This window comes from Pleuronectes platessa, chromosome 15 (genome assembly GCF_947347685.1).
Source record: "Pleuronectes platessa chromosome 15, fPlePla1.1, whole genome shotgun sequence".
In the NCBI taxonomy this organism is placed as follows: domain Eukaryota; kingdom Metazoa; phylum Chordata; class Actinopteri; order Pleuronectiformes; family Pleuronectidae; genus Pleuronectes; species Pleuronectes platessa.
Genome location: NC_070640.1, coordinates 4,922,683 through 4,936,896, shown reverse-complemented (window position 1 = coordinate 4,936,896; position 14,214 = coordinate 4,922,683). Strand labels below are relative to the sequence as shown.

Here is a 14,214-nt window from a genome sequence, read left to right as displayed (position 1 = left end):
GTAACGTTCACCAACATTTATATTTCTACCAGTTCAAATGCACACAAAAATTATTCTAAAATGCAAGAAATACAGCAACTTTCAACCTGTCTGGTAAAAGTTTTTTTTACATGTGTGATGCTCTGTATTGCTGCACAACACATGTGCATGCAGAGGGTGACATCATCTCTGCGCGACCACACTGACAGGCAGGACGGACCCAGTGGGCTCCAAGCAGTCTCAGCCACATTATATCTGGCATTGCACCCCCATAATCTGCCTCTTCTGTGCACAAGCCTCAAAGCCTCAAATACATGGGCCTCCGCTCTTAAGTACTGTTACCATATAATAGAAAACCAGGGTGTTTTCTATAGGATGTGACCATTTAAAGTGGTCGACTGTGTGTGTGTGTTTGTGCTGTCGTATCTGGGTTGTGAGGGATGGCTTTTCCTCGTGCAGTGCCAATTCTTAACGGGCCCCTCTATCTCTCTGTATCCCAACCGTGGCCCCTCCTCCCACCTTCCCTCAGTTCATCCCCTTTAATGGATTTAGCAGATCTAGTTGGGCACGCCATAGCTTCCCCATGGCCAAGCTAAACAGGACCCAAAGTCACGAAGCTCCAAGTAATAAAGGGCCACTCCGTGGCAGGCTGCTGCCTGTATCTCAGCTATGTTTCTTGTGTGTTGATGGAACAGAGAACGGTTGCATTCGACTGGTTCCTCGGTGGTTGAGAGGTCTGGCCGTGTCTGGAGGTGCTTGGCAGCTCTGCAGCAGTGTCTGTGTCACACAGAGTAAACACTGCAGGCAAATCCTGGGATCGACAGTGAATTTACACTGACGAGAGTTATAAGAATAAAGGGGAAGGCTGTCAAAAAGAAAATACACAACATCAGAAGTATGCCTACAACAATTGCAAGTACAACAATCTGATTTCTGGAAGAACTTCACATTTTGCAATGCCTATCTTTTCCCCCCCAATCCATGTGCTCTGAAGACACTAGGTTGATTTAGTTTTGGTGCCATTTCAGGGCATAAAGGATTAATGTGACTGCTCTCAGCAAGTGTTCAGTTACAGGGTGGCTGGAGCGACACCAAATCTTTAAATGACCGAGAATGAAAGGTTAGGTTAGGTTGTGGTGAAAAAAAAAAAACGCTTCAGCAGTCTGCAGTGGTAAAAAAGCTCTGTGAGAAGAGGGATGGAAGGGGTGAGAGTCTGGGGGGGGGGGGGGGGGTGGAGGAATGCTTTGCATCTCAGTTTTCATGTCGATTGGGTTATGTGTGTTTAGGGGGCCGACAACTATGACCCCTGTCTCCCCTAAAATTGCCTTTCCCCAGATCCCTGGATATAGACGTCCCATTTCTAACCCCAGCTGTCACCAGCACGGTGCGTGTGTAAATATATGTGTGTGTGTGTGTGTGCGTGTGTCTGAGTGTGAGTATGTAAAGTCTTGTATAGTTGTGTTTCCTCAGTTCCTTTTTAACTGTTTCACCCATTTAAGAGTCTATGCTCAAGATGGATATCAGTTTCAATTTGTTTCAATAGCTGAATCAATTGAAGCAAAATCAACCTGCATCATGACGACTTTCAACTTAAGAAAAGTAAACACAGAATTTTGCGCTTTCCAAGAGAATGAACACTTATGCTAGTGTGCCATGTTTGCAGGGATAAAAGCACAGTTTAAAGTAAACATTTTCAAAAACACCATTCAACTATTTATTTTTTTGTGAATGGATCACTACTGCCGATTGACCCACACCTGGAAAAACCAGCTGCAAGCATCATCATCATCATCATCATCATCACTACCATCTGACATCAGACACCTCGCCGATGAGAAGCAGGTCCGGTTGTTTGCTTAGTGTGATGTATGTGTTCAATAATTAAGTACGGCCCTCGAAGGGTGTCATAAAAATTGAAATGGCCCTTGATAGGAAAAAGGATCCCCCGCCCCTGTTCTTAAGTATCACAGCACCGCCTGCCTCAGACGGCCAAACGACCGCTGGTGTCTGGACTGTTAAACACACACACTGAAATATACATGCACGTGCTGCACTGAGGCGCAATCAATATTTATACAACTACACATAAGAGAGAGTTCACGACAGCCTCACCCGGAGGAATCCTGGAGTCGTAAAAGCTCTCACAACACGTGAAACCCAACCTATCTGGTTTGTGGTGACGGCGACTGTAGAGGACGTAGGTCTGAATTAATCATGATGTAGTCAGGCCCGGTTGCTCGGCTGCTTCTCACTGTGGCTCAAACGGCTGCTCTGACACATTGTGACAACCCAACCAGCCACAAAGACATAATGCAACAGGGACGGGTGAAGAAGAAGTCAGGAGAATTGATCTGAGGTTCGACTTTCCTCCAGCTGATTAGTCATCAAGTAACTTATTAGGGTTGTGAACAGACATCTAGTTCCTACAGGGCTGGTTACTATGAATAACAACGTTGATATCAGCACCTGAGCTCTGTACTGAAGTAGCTTCCCCACTTACAGGCAACATAAACATCACTGCATGTGCCTGGTGAACATTGACACAACAACAACATGCCTGAAGCTAAACTGTTAAAAGTATGTCTGTATTTCACGCCAAAAGAATTCCGACACCTGGAAATGTTTGAAAACAATTCCCGGGAAAGTGAGGAACACTGCAAACTTAATGAATCACCAGGCCACACACGGGATACATGTGAAAGCAGAGGGATAGTCCATTGTCTTTATAAAGCACTGAAACTGTCTTTTAATGTTAAACTATTATAGTTAGGTTAGGTTATACATATGATGTAATTTTGTTATGTACATTTTGTAAAGGTTTAGCAGTTTAAAGTTAGAATTCTTTAAACTGGTACCCATTTAATATGTAAATTTCCACTTCCAATTGGCCTTTGCAGTGGAAAAAAGCCTGTAGTTTTGTGCTTCTTTTAAACAAGAGTATAATTCCTGGCACTGTTTAGTCACTGGAACCCAGTATTGATTTAGTACCAGTATCGTTACACATGGTTTTTCCAATCCGATCATTACTAGAATCTTTTTATTCTCTTCCTCTGTTCCTTGCTTTGTATAATTCAGATTTAAGCCGATAATTCTGAAGAGGAAAAAAGCTGTAACATTTTCCCCAGTTTACCTTAACAATGGGAAAAGCTTTTGTTTTAAACTCCGTCCATGTAATGTTACTCTGGAGATTCGTTTTATGACCCAAATTTCCTACATAAGCGACCATGTCGGTGACATCAGTGAGGCTGCAGAGGGTGGGGGGGAGCGGGGGGGGACCACGTCATCAGACTCGTCAGTTCACAGTGAGAGCGAGCCTCGGTGCCAGGAGCCGACTAAGATCAAAAGTCTGAGGCTCAAGTCCACACTGAGTTTTCATGGTGAGGTATGTGCACCAGTCTGCTGAGAAGAATGGACAAGAAGTGAAGAGAAGACACTGGCCTCGTTCTCCAATCACAGAACTTAATGTTGATTGCATTTGAACATTTTCTGTTCCAATCCAACGGTATTTGGAAAGTGATTTTCTTGGTTTTTTTCACGGTTTGGCTCCACACTCTCATTTGGATGTGAAACCAAGCGATGAAAATGAGGTTAAAGCGCTGACTTGTTGTTTAACTTTTGTTTTATTCTCAGCCATGAAAGGCCGGTCCTGCTTGTAAGTTACGTGTCCTCGTCTTGAGGTCTGTCTGTGCTATTTAAGATATTTTCCAATAAAATAGGTTTTAGTGTGTCGCTTCCCTCTCTTTGCACGCGAGGAAACCCTCATCAGGTCCTGAGTGCTGGTTACAGTCGTTTGTACGGTGGCCCTGAGAGCTCAACACACTACAATTTAACAAAACACATTTAAATAGACACAGCACATGCAAATGGAGAAAATATCTTGATCAGTTTGAGGACACATGCACGCCAAATAGAAAACACTAACGAGGCAACCAAATGCCCACAACACAACCAAATACTCGAAATAAAACCAAATACTGGCAACACAACCAGATACTGGCAACACAAACCAACAAAAATGTTTCCAGGGGACACTGAGAAGTGGACAAGCCTGGGAACATTTTAACAATCTGATAAAATACACTTAAATAACTGAGAAACAGGCTGACGTCATGTTAGCTAGCTACATAAGATGCTAACTTAGTTTTTTCCCTGATCAACATATCTGTACTGTAGCTGAACTTAATAACAAAAAGTTAGCATGACGTTTTCGACCCTCGCTCTTTTCTGTCATTGCCTCTTTGAAGCGCACTGAATCATGGGATATGTCGGACCCACCCAGTGGAGCCTCTGCTGCTGGGAGCCGCTGGGACACAATTGTTTTACAGATGCAGCCGATGAATGATGTAGCCTCCAAATTGAGACACAGCTCTGGACTGGATTTGACTCTTGCAATCTGTAGTGTATGAGCATTAGGTCACGATTTCTTGAAGTTATCAGCACAACTATAAGATGGCTACACCAGCATCTCTCCGCCAACATTCATACTGGGGTCCACGGGGTATTAGCTTGGAAAAAACAACCTCATAAGTCAGTGAAACTCTGTCGCAGCAGCAGCAAGACAACTCAACGCTGGTGTGATGACTCAGATTTGTTTATTTACCCGCACAGTGGCTGAAAGCTGGAAAACAGTCGCACACACACCAGGTCCCGTGTGACACAACGTCCCAGATTTGACTGCCCCCCAGGCCAGAAGGAGAACGAGAACAATAGAGTGAGTGAGACGTGGAAGAAAAGCTTGATTATGTCATAAACAAAAAAACAAGGATATAATGACAAGATACAGAAACACAAAGAAGTTAAACCTAGACGGAGCGAGTGCTGAAGTGCATATATCTATAATAGCTAGTGAAAACACAGGCCGGGAGATTCACTGTCCTCTTAACCTTCAAGGCCACGAGGAACCAGTGGTTTTCTGTGTTTGTTCGTGTCTGCAGATTTGTTTTAAAGAGAGAAAGCAGGTAGGAAATAAAAGAAAGTGACGCGGCGTTGAGTGACACGACGACTTCAAAACAAAACGTAGATGGCAAGAGTTGAAAGAGGAATTTAAAAAAAGACGTGTGTCGGGAGACGTCCCTGAAGGTGAAGCTGCAGCTGCCATCGAGCGTCAGTCAACGCCCCTCCCCATCAGAGCGGCTTTAATATCCCACAAGGGCAAGTTGTCGAGCTGTGTCCGTGCCTGTCCGTCAAACATTATTACCTCACTGGTGAAACGTAGATAAATGTCCTCGGCAACTCAAATAAACCATTTCCCCATTAATGAGTGGATTTTCGTCTGAGAACGTCCATTCAATCCTCTGAGGTGAAAAACCAGTTGAGCATTATCTGGAAGCAATTAACCACCAGAAATTTCCTGTCAGTTTCGAATGGGGAAGACATTAAAATGTACAAACAAGCACTTAATGGATCCATTTTGGCTCAACATTGTAATAAAACAAGCTGCACACATAACCGCTATGGTTCCCTACTGGCCAGTATTTAGGTCTTATCACTGTGCTCCGATGTTAATGTGATGTAAATCCAAGGCGAACAAACGCTGACCCCTCAGAGTTGATTATACTGCAATTATAATCAAATTATTAATTAAAATCTGCATTGCATGTAATTCCCCAACGACTTGTTTGGTTTCTGTGCATGTGTTTGCAGCACTGTGCACTTGTAAGGACGACGTATTGACTTACATTAATTCCCTGGAGCATTATTCTAACCTCGAATGCCTCGCTTCAACCTTTACCCCAAACCTTAACCCTGTCACAACTCCTAAAGCTTAAAACTTTTAGAACAAACGTTGAACTTTTTGCGAGGACGGTATTTTTGTTACAAGTTCAAAGACGGAAAAATAAACCCTCAGCTAATAGTCAAAACAGGGTCAGGAGAAAGAGAAACCAAAGATCCAATCTTAACTTTAAAACACACACACACACACACACACACACACACACACTTCAATCTCTTTACTTTCCACCCATTGACATCATCACCAACGTTGCCCGACAGCCAACCACACACACAGTCATACCAGGTCATGTTATTGTTTCGGAAAACACATGTACATCAATATAAGTAATTATATAGTTTATCTCCAGTCTGCAAGAGAACAGCTATTATTTTAGGGTGAAAAAGAAAAAGAGAGAAAGTATCTTCCTTCCTTGATTTTCTCCATTTCTTGGGGGTTTTCAATTAAAATCTGTAATTACTCATCTCCATCTCAGAATAGAGAAACAGCAACTTGGCTTATTAGTTATTAAATTCTCCATCAACTCCCGGGTCAGTGGCGCGCCAGCAGCTGCTGCTCCAGGAGAATGCCTTTGTATCGTGTTACGCCATTATACTTCTTGTGGTAAGCCTGCGAATTAAGTCCGTCTGTCTTTGTTTTAATTTATTCCACAGGGTTAAACAGACGTCAATCCTGCTCAGTTATTGATGATTAAGTGATAAAAGGGCCCAGACGTGAGCTGTGATGAGTTTGAGTCTCACTCCTGAGCTGATGAGTGGTGGTTTGATTCCCTGGCACGAAAGAATCAATGGGAAACATCACAGAATTGCCTTTCTTGTTGTGAATACAGGTCACATGTTTCCGTGTCTAAGTTATCGAGAGGAAAGAGCTTCATCTCCTTTGGTCTCACACCTTAACTTGCATAACACGTCGCTCTACCTGAGCCGCGCTGCTCTACATGCAGCTCTCGGCTCCGTGCGAGTGTTTGAAGTTGCACCAGAAGCTCAGATCATCTCGCCGACTTCATTAAAAACACATGTGACGCTACGCAGACGGGCTCTCTCTCTTCCTCCCTCTCCTCTGCCTGCTCGCCTTTCGCACTCAGACACGTCTCATCCATCAAGCGGAGCAGATGGGCAGCAGTTACCACGTTTCATTCATCTTTTTCTCAGAGGCATCCGCTTATTTATCCCTTCCAACAACTATAAGGAAGTTAATACATCAGTTGAATCAGAAATGTGAGCGTGTGCGATGCACGGGCCTGAGCAACGTCATCTCCAAGGTCTGAAGAGGTGACAGGCTCTTCTGGCTGGAGCAATAATGACTGGATAGACGGGAACTTTATTAACGCTTTGAACTCTACAATAGAAAAAGGGTCTTCCAATTGTAGAGTCTTCAAATGCTTAACACCTCTAAACTCTGTACAATCTGAGCTAAAAGGTTGAAACTGACGCAATGATCTCATCCCGAGAGAAGAATGTGACAAAGCAGAAGACAAAGGCCTTAAGGGTTGACCATTCCTTCAGCGTTACGTGTGTGTTGAGAGGTGCACACTTGTTGGTTGTAGAGTATACCTCAACCTGTACAGTCAACACAGTGGCAAATCTTTGGCTGCATGCTGACGTCCACAAGAGGCAGGGGTGGATGACATGTACAGGACGAGGACTGGCGGACACACACACTATGAATTCGCCCTTTAGCTTCCTCGGTCTAAAAGAATGGATGTTCTATTTATTTTCAATTTACCCGCGAGACATCCGTTTTCAGAGGGTTGACAACCTTCTGCTTCAAATTGTGCAAATGTGAAGATGTAAAATGTTTTATATAAATATACGTGGGATAAGTGTGGTCTGAGTTTGGAAAACGCATGCCGAGTGTTTATCTCCTCAACCATTAATCGCTGTTGGGAATCGTCCTTATCTGCAGACCTGTTGACATATCTCTATCATCCACATAGGTAAACTCTGAGGCCACACATCTGCTTCCCTGTCGTGCACGCAGGGAAACACACAACGCTTCTTTCATCCGTCTACTGCACTAACGAGAAAGCCAGAGTTCCAACGCTCTTTGGCACCCGGGAGCCAGTGTCACAGCTCCAACCCACAGCGGGGGGAAAGCACAGGACGGGGGAAACTCGAGACGACACCAGGACTTTAGAGGACTTCCATCTGCAGCTTCCTCCAGGAGCATACCGACCCACATCCAGGCAGCGTTATACCAGATCTCAATCACGAGCCAGCGAAAGGCCTGGTTTTCGCCAGTTAGAATTTGAATTAGTTGTCAAATTTTGATCTTAAACACGAGCAACTCGAGTCATATGAAACTTTTCGAAGGTCAGAGGCACGGCTCCAGAAAGCATTGCGGGCTGCACCTATCGCCGTAAACTGTTAAGAATATCTTTCGGTCAGATTCTGTAGTGTTTCCCACTCCGCCGACCTGACCATTAAACTAACAGGATCCCAACTGCCTGGATAAGGACCATGAATCACGACGAAGCCAGTTCCTTCACATCTGGGCCTCAGAACAAACAAAAAGGGGAATTTCACCAACTCAAAGCTCCACGTTGGGTTTGGGCGAGTCCGTCCTTCAGTAATATCTTCTCCAGAGGAGCAGTCAGGGGGCTAGTCATACTGTTTGAGGACTTTAGGCTCTGTATCCACTAAAGGGAAAGAGTAAAGTAAACTGTCAGGAAAAGACGCTTTAGTTCAAGCTTGGCCTGGATGATATCGTCAGAAATATAATCAAGATAAACAATATTTTATATAACTCAATATCTATAAAGAGTACGATTCTTGTCACATTTTGTCAAACATGAAATCTGGAAACTGTCCACACAGGGTCTGGATTTTCAAATTTGAAGAAGATCCTCATCTGGGTCTTCTACGGGGATGGAACCTCTTTTCCATCCTTGGATATTTGTATATTTTTTCATCACTTGTTAGAATCATCATCAACACTCACAATCGCTCGAGGTTAATCCTCCTGCTGTGATCTCACATGGGCTCACTCTGACATTCTCTGATTCAACTTGGGGGCCGGTCAGAACTCCAGAGAATGTCCTCAGCACCTGACTGGGACATTTGTGTTCTCACATCAGGATATATTTCATATTGCCCAGCCCTAGTTCGAGGTAAAAGATGAGGTATAACTTCAAATGTGATGTCTCATACCTCATAATTCAAACATCATCTGCTAGGTTCCAGAAGGAATAAAGAAAAAAGCAAATAAGGATGGTAACTGATCTTAAAATAGGCTCTGCTACAGAGGTCACCAAACCCAACCGGATAGAGCTGCGTTTTAACTCCAGTGTGATATTTGGTACCATTTTCCCTTTCCCCCATGTCGCCACACACACACACTCAAATTTTACAACCGCATAATTAAATTTCATGATTATAATCACAGCGAGATTGGTGATTGTAGCTGTCATGGCAACCTAAAGGCCCTCAGGCTCAGAGCTAATGAAATGTGAAGCAATCAGCGAACGGGGGATTCCTTATCAATGGGAATCAGATTTTCTGAGTCTACAACTGATGCTATTAATAAAGCGCCCGGCCTTCCTGTGAACGAATGATGCAAGTGCAAGCGACCTTCCAGGAAACCGAAGTGCACACTCCCTCATGCATCGCCGCACGGCAGCCACCGGTTACAGTCTATGTGCCGACTTATAAACTAGAATCAATTTAAATCCTCTTAGTATTGAGTGTTGTTTGTTCTTTGTCTAAGATGGTGGTCTGAGAGGTAAATAAAAACACCAACACAAGATCCCAAGCATGACGGAGTGAGGGTAAATATTTCCACTGGCTTCTTGTGGAGCCTGGACAGAGGAAAGCAACTGTATTTAGTTGGAAGAGTGGCGAGTGTGTGCATTCTCTTTATATACTTGTAACGACAAAGCACCTTGTTGGGGAGTTGGGGTAAGGAAACTTGTATGTAGGAGTGTGTGTTGTGTGTCTGCTTCATGTGCATGAGTGACAGACGGAGGGAGAAAGCGGACGAGGAAGTCTCTGAGTCACTTTCCGATATTTGTGCTCAGATGCTGATTTCTCACGCGCAAAAAAACAAAAACCCAGGAAACAACAGTTCAGGGAGACAATTAGAGAGGGTTTTTGTTTGAGCTGCGACAGTTGGGTGGGAAGATGCTTTCTGTTCTTTTCTCTGTTGGCAGCCATCCGTGAGATGTGTTGATGAGCTGCAGCGGATACGACACAAAAACGCCTCCTCTCTGTTTTTTACTTGTGGGGCCTTTGTGTTGAAAGTGAACAATTCAGCGTTACACATGTGACTGTGGGAGAGGAAAGTTAGGGGATAAAGTCACGTACTTAATACAACTTGACTGAAAAACACAAATTTGTCCTCTTATGTGGGATTTGCGGGCGCCCCATAGAGGACAGGGGTGTATACAGTACACGCAGGATCGCAGTGTCGATGTGGGTGGCGAATGTGCAGTTTGATTACACTGTGTATCCGTGGAGTTTAAAGTAAACTCCCCAGATTGCTTGAGATTTGCAAAGGAATAAAGCACATTGTCTATTGTAAGTCCATATAAACAAGAAAAACTCCTGGGAGAATGTGGCTGGTGGAGTTAAATTTCATCTGGATGGAGAAAAAACACACACACACACACACACACACACACACACACACACACACACACACAAGCTGGTGGAAGGTTAATGCACAGATTTGAGGTGAACTGCTTTTCTGCCTGACTCAGCTGAATGAGACGCAGTGACCAAGTCAGAGGTGATGTCCCGTTTGCTGCTGCCAGCATTGATTTAACGTGAATCTCAAATCGTGCTTCTGGCCTCCGACGATTAAACAAACAGGATCGACCGAGATATCGAGATGTTCCGGCTTCACTTTTTGGGAAGTTGACAAGAGAAACAGCAGTGAGCGGAACGGCCTGTTTGTTTTTAATTAACCTGAACTTGAGGTAAAAATTGATGTATATTTTACTTCTAGATGACACACTTACCTCAGGCTCACTATTTAACCTTATTTGAGGTCATATATTGATAAGATATGCTAATAACAGACTGTATATGAAGATGGACGACGTGTCTCCACTACCTCCCACTATTCAGATATGAAGCTGAAACATCCAAGACACAAGTCGCTCTCCATTTTGTGTATTTGGAGCCAGAGTCTGCGCTGTGAAAATGTTCTCTGACGTTTACTTTGACTTTTCAGATTGGTCCATGTCCCATCCATTAACAGGGAGGAGGTGGGGTTTATAACTGTATGTAGTATCCAGCCATCAGGTGGCAATCAAGATGATTTGGCTTCACTTCGGGGGATTTATCATGTCTTTCACAATGTGAAACTAAAAGCAGTTCTCTGTGGTTTTCATATTTAATGGAACATTTTGTTACCGTTTTATAGATATTTGGCAGTTTTGTTTTGATGCAACAAAAACACTGTGTCCCTTAAATAATTGCGATCTCAACAATAATCATGGTCCTGATTTTCGACCGCAATCCTGCAGCCCTGTGCCAACTCACACCCACATGGGCCAGTACGGGAATCAGGAAAAAGGGTTAGTATACAAAGAAAGTGATGTAGCAGATGCTGTGAAGTGTAGTTTCCGCCCCCTGACCCTGGTAGAGTCGGTGCCATCAGCTGCACAGGAACACATGAAGTGCAAGGTTATCAGTGCCCTGTTTACTTTGTGGATAAGCTCGACAAAGAGACTCGACACTGAGCTGCATGGCCAAACCTCTTTGCCTTGACAATGCTGAAAACAAATATAGATCTCAATAGTAGCATTTATCATCACGGCCGTTATTGACAAGTAAATGAAGATGAATAAGAGCCTCTTTGACTGGGAGGTCAGGGGTCTAGGGGGATCACCTCAGCTGCCACACTCCCGCCCGTGATCCACAGCTACATCAGACAAAGCTCAGGTCTCCGCTCAGTTTCCACTTTCATCCTCTACAAATAACAATATGACTTAATAAATCAAACAAAAATCTGATTAAATATCTAAATATGGCAAATTGCCTTTATTGCCAGTGTGGTTCTGTTCCCTGTAAAGGACAATCTGTTCCTATGAGCAGCTGATTGAGAGCAACCACGACTTGTTTGTGCAAATATAAACTCCACTCCGTTGCAGGCGCTCCAATAGATATCCATATGGTTCCTGTTAGAAGACGTCTTGGTGCACGCTTCTTCACTCCACAAGAAACCAAACTCTAACTGGTTGTAATCAGACCAAACGCTGAGGCCGAGGCTGAACATGGAGCGCACGGGACCATGTAAGTGGATAGTGTAATAATAATGCAAAGATCTGTATCCCTCCTTCCTCACAGCAGAGAGCCAGGAGCCGAGGACGCCAGTGGACACCAGATATGACGAGAATAACTATTGTGGTGAGGTGCTTAAATATGCCCCTGGGCTCCCATTTTTAGATGTTGGCCATGTAAACACACACAGAGAGAGATCTGGCTGCTATAAATACACATCTTGTTAGGAAAAAATGCCATAGTTGTGTCAGAATCGATTTTCCTGACAATAAAAACCCCCTAAAATCTTATTGGAGTCATTATTCTGGTATGTTAAAGGTGGTTTATCACAGAATCTGATCATGATGTAGATCAGAGGCTCCCAAACCTTTCAGCCCATGCACGATCCCCGAAATAATTAACCCAACAGATATTAATTTGAGCAAAACACATTTTTAAAATTTAACAAAGCAAGTAGGTTCCCAATTAGATCCTGGTTTGACTGGAGTCTTTCCACGTGGAGTTCCCATGTTCTCCACGTCTCCCTGTGGGTTTTCTCCCAACATGCAGATTGGGGTTGGTTAATGGAAGACAGTTAATTGACCTCAGATTCTAATGTGAGTGTGATTGGTTGTTTCTGCATTTTGGCCTTTCGATATGCTGGTGACCTGTCCAGGATGAACCCCGCCTCCCAGCCAATGTCAACTGGGATTGGATCCCACTTGGCCCCTCCGACCCTCAAAAAGATAAGCAGTATAGATAATAGTATGTTTTTAATTTCCGGAAATCATCTTACAACCTCCTTCTGCGTCTCTCGACCCCTTGCTGCCCTGAAGATAAAGTGCCTTGCTCAAAGGCCGCCATCTGTACTCCATATTCTCAGTCTCTAACTCATCTCTACAGTGATGCCTTGCACTCTTCCTAAAGCCCTCTCCAGGAAACAGTTAAAGGAAAAAAGTGCTGGCCCCTCTCACGCACTTCATGGTGTTTCCCATTAAGTGGTTTCTGTCCTGCATCCAAAACAAAGTGTACTCGCTGTAAGTTGCCAACACTGGGGAAGAAATCACTGACTCGCTGTTATTAAACAGTTCCATATTAAGCCTGTGCGCTGGTCTATGAGACCTTAAACATCCCTTTCATGTTTGGCATACGATTTAAATGGGAAGCCACTGGTGCCGGGTCTTTTTGTCTCTTTCTCCAACCTGGCAGATTCGCCTGCTGGGCTGTGTGAATGGTAATCAATAATCAATACGAGGCTATACGCTGCACCACCATGATTTATTGATCCTATTATACTATTGTAGCCCTTCTGGTAGCCTATATGGTCACAGTAGCCGCCTGACCAACCCACAGGCTCTTCCATGCAAGGTGCAGATGCAGGGTGCACCCCCTTCTATGCGTAAAAAAGAACCAGACGCTTCCACCCCATTTTTCTGCACGTTTATCCTCCGGTGGTGTGATGCACCACCAGAGAACAGAGGGTGAGAATAAAGGAGCTGTCACTTACATTCATCCGAGCCGGTCCTCTGCTCTGTGGATGTGCGCTCCCGGTGTCCCCCCTCCGAAAACCGGATTAGTATTCAAACGGTTTTTCCCAATTCAGCCACGGACAATCCAAGCAGGACACAAATGTTGAATTGGAGCCCTGCTGGTCAGCTGGTTTTTCCTTTTCCTTTCTGGATCTTTGTTTTTAAATAATATCCACACATGCACACACTAAAAAAAAAAAAAAAAAAGACAGCTGTAGCAATTCCACAGATGTTCTAATCCAGCAGATGAGGCTCGGGTTGTCCCACCCCTCCTTTCTGCGTCCTGGTCAGGTGAGCGCGTCTGGATGAGTGTAGCGGAGAGGAGCCGTCTGCAGCCCCGCAGAGATCCGCCTCAGTGTGTCGCTGATCGTAAACTCCTCACCTTCCTTCCCTCAGCATCCAGTCCACTCAGACCCGGTGTGTGTGTATGTCTGTGTGTGTGTGAACCGCTTCATGGCCCCGTGCGCCTCACCGACTGAAAGCCGACTCCTCCGGCACAAGGCCCAGCCCCCCTGCTCTGCTCCATACCCTCCTCTTCTTCTTCTTCCTCAGCCTCCTCCTCCTCCTCCCTTCCACAGACGTGGTAATTTATTCGGGTAGCTCTCTACACAAAAGGGGGGGACAGAGGAGAGAGGCAGACTGGGGACTAGGGTAGGCAGAGCCGAGAGAGAGGGAGCAGGGAGAGAGGAGGCTGGAGAGCAGCCTCTGGTGCCCCCCAGCTCCGCTTAGTGGAAGTAGAGCTGGAGACAAAGGAGTGATCAAAGCACCT

General features: G+C 44.6%; 1 protein-coding gene across 1 annotated transcript in view; it reads right to left on the bottom strand.

The window, feature by feature from the left end:
- The window catches only part of LOC128457352 (protocadherin-16), a 68,845-nt gene extending 54,940 nt beyond the window's left edge, over positions 1-13,905 (bottom strand). Inside the window, exon 1 of the mRNA XM_053442002.1 lies at positions 13,424-13,905. The gene's annotated coding sequence lies outside the window, so the exon portion shown is untranslated. The remainder of the gene's footprint in view (positions 1-13,423) is intronic.
- Positions 13,906-14,214: the final 309 nt, after the last annotated feature.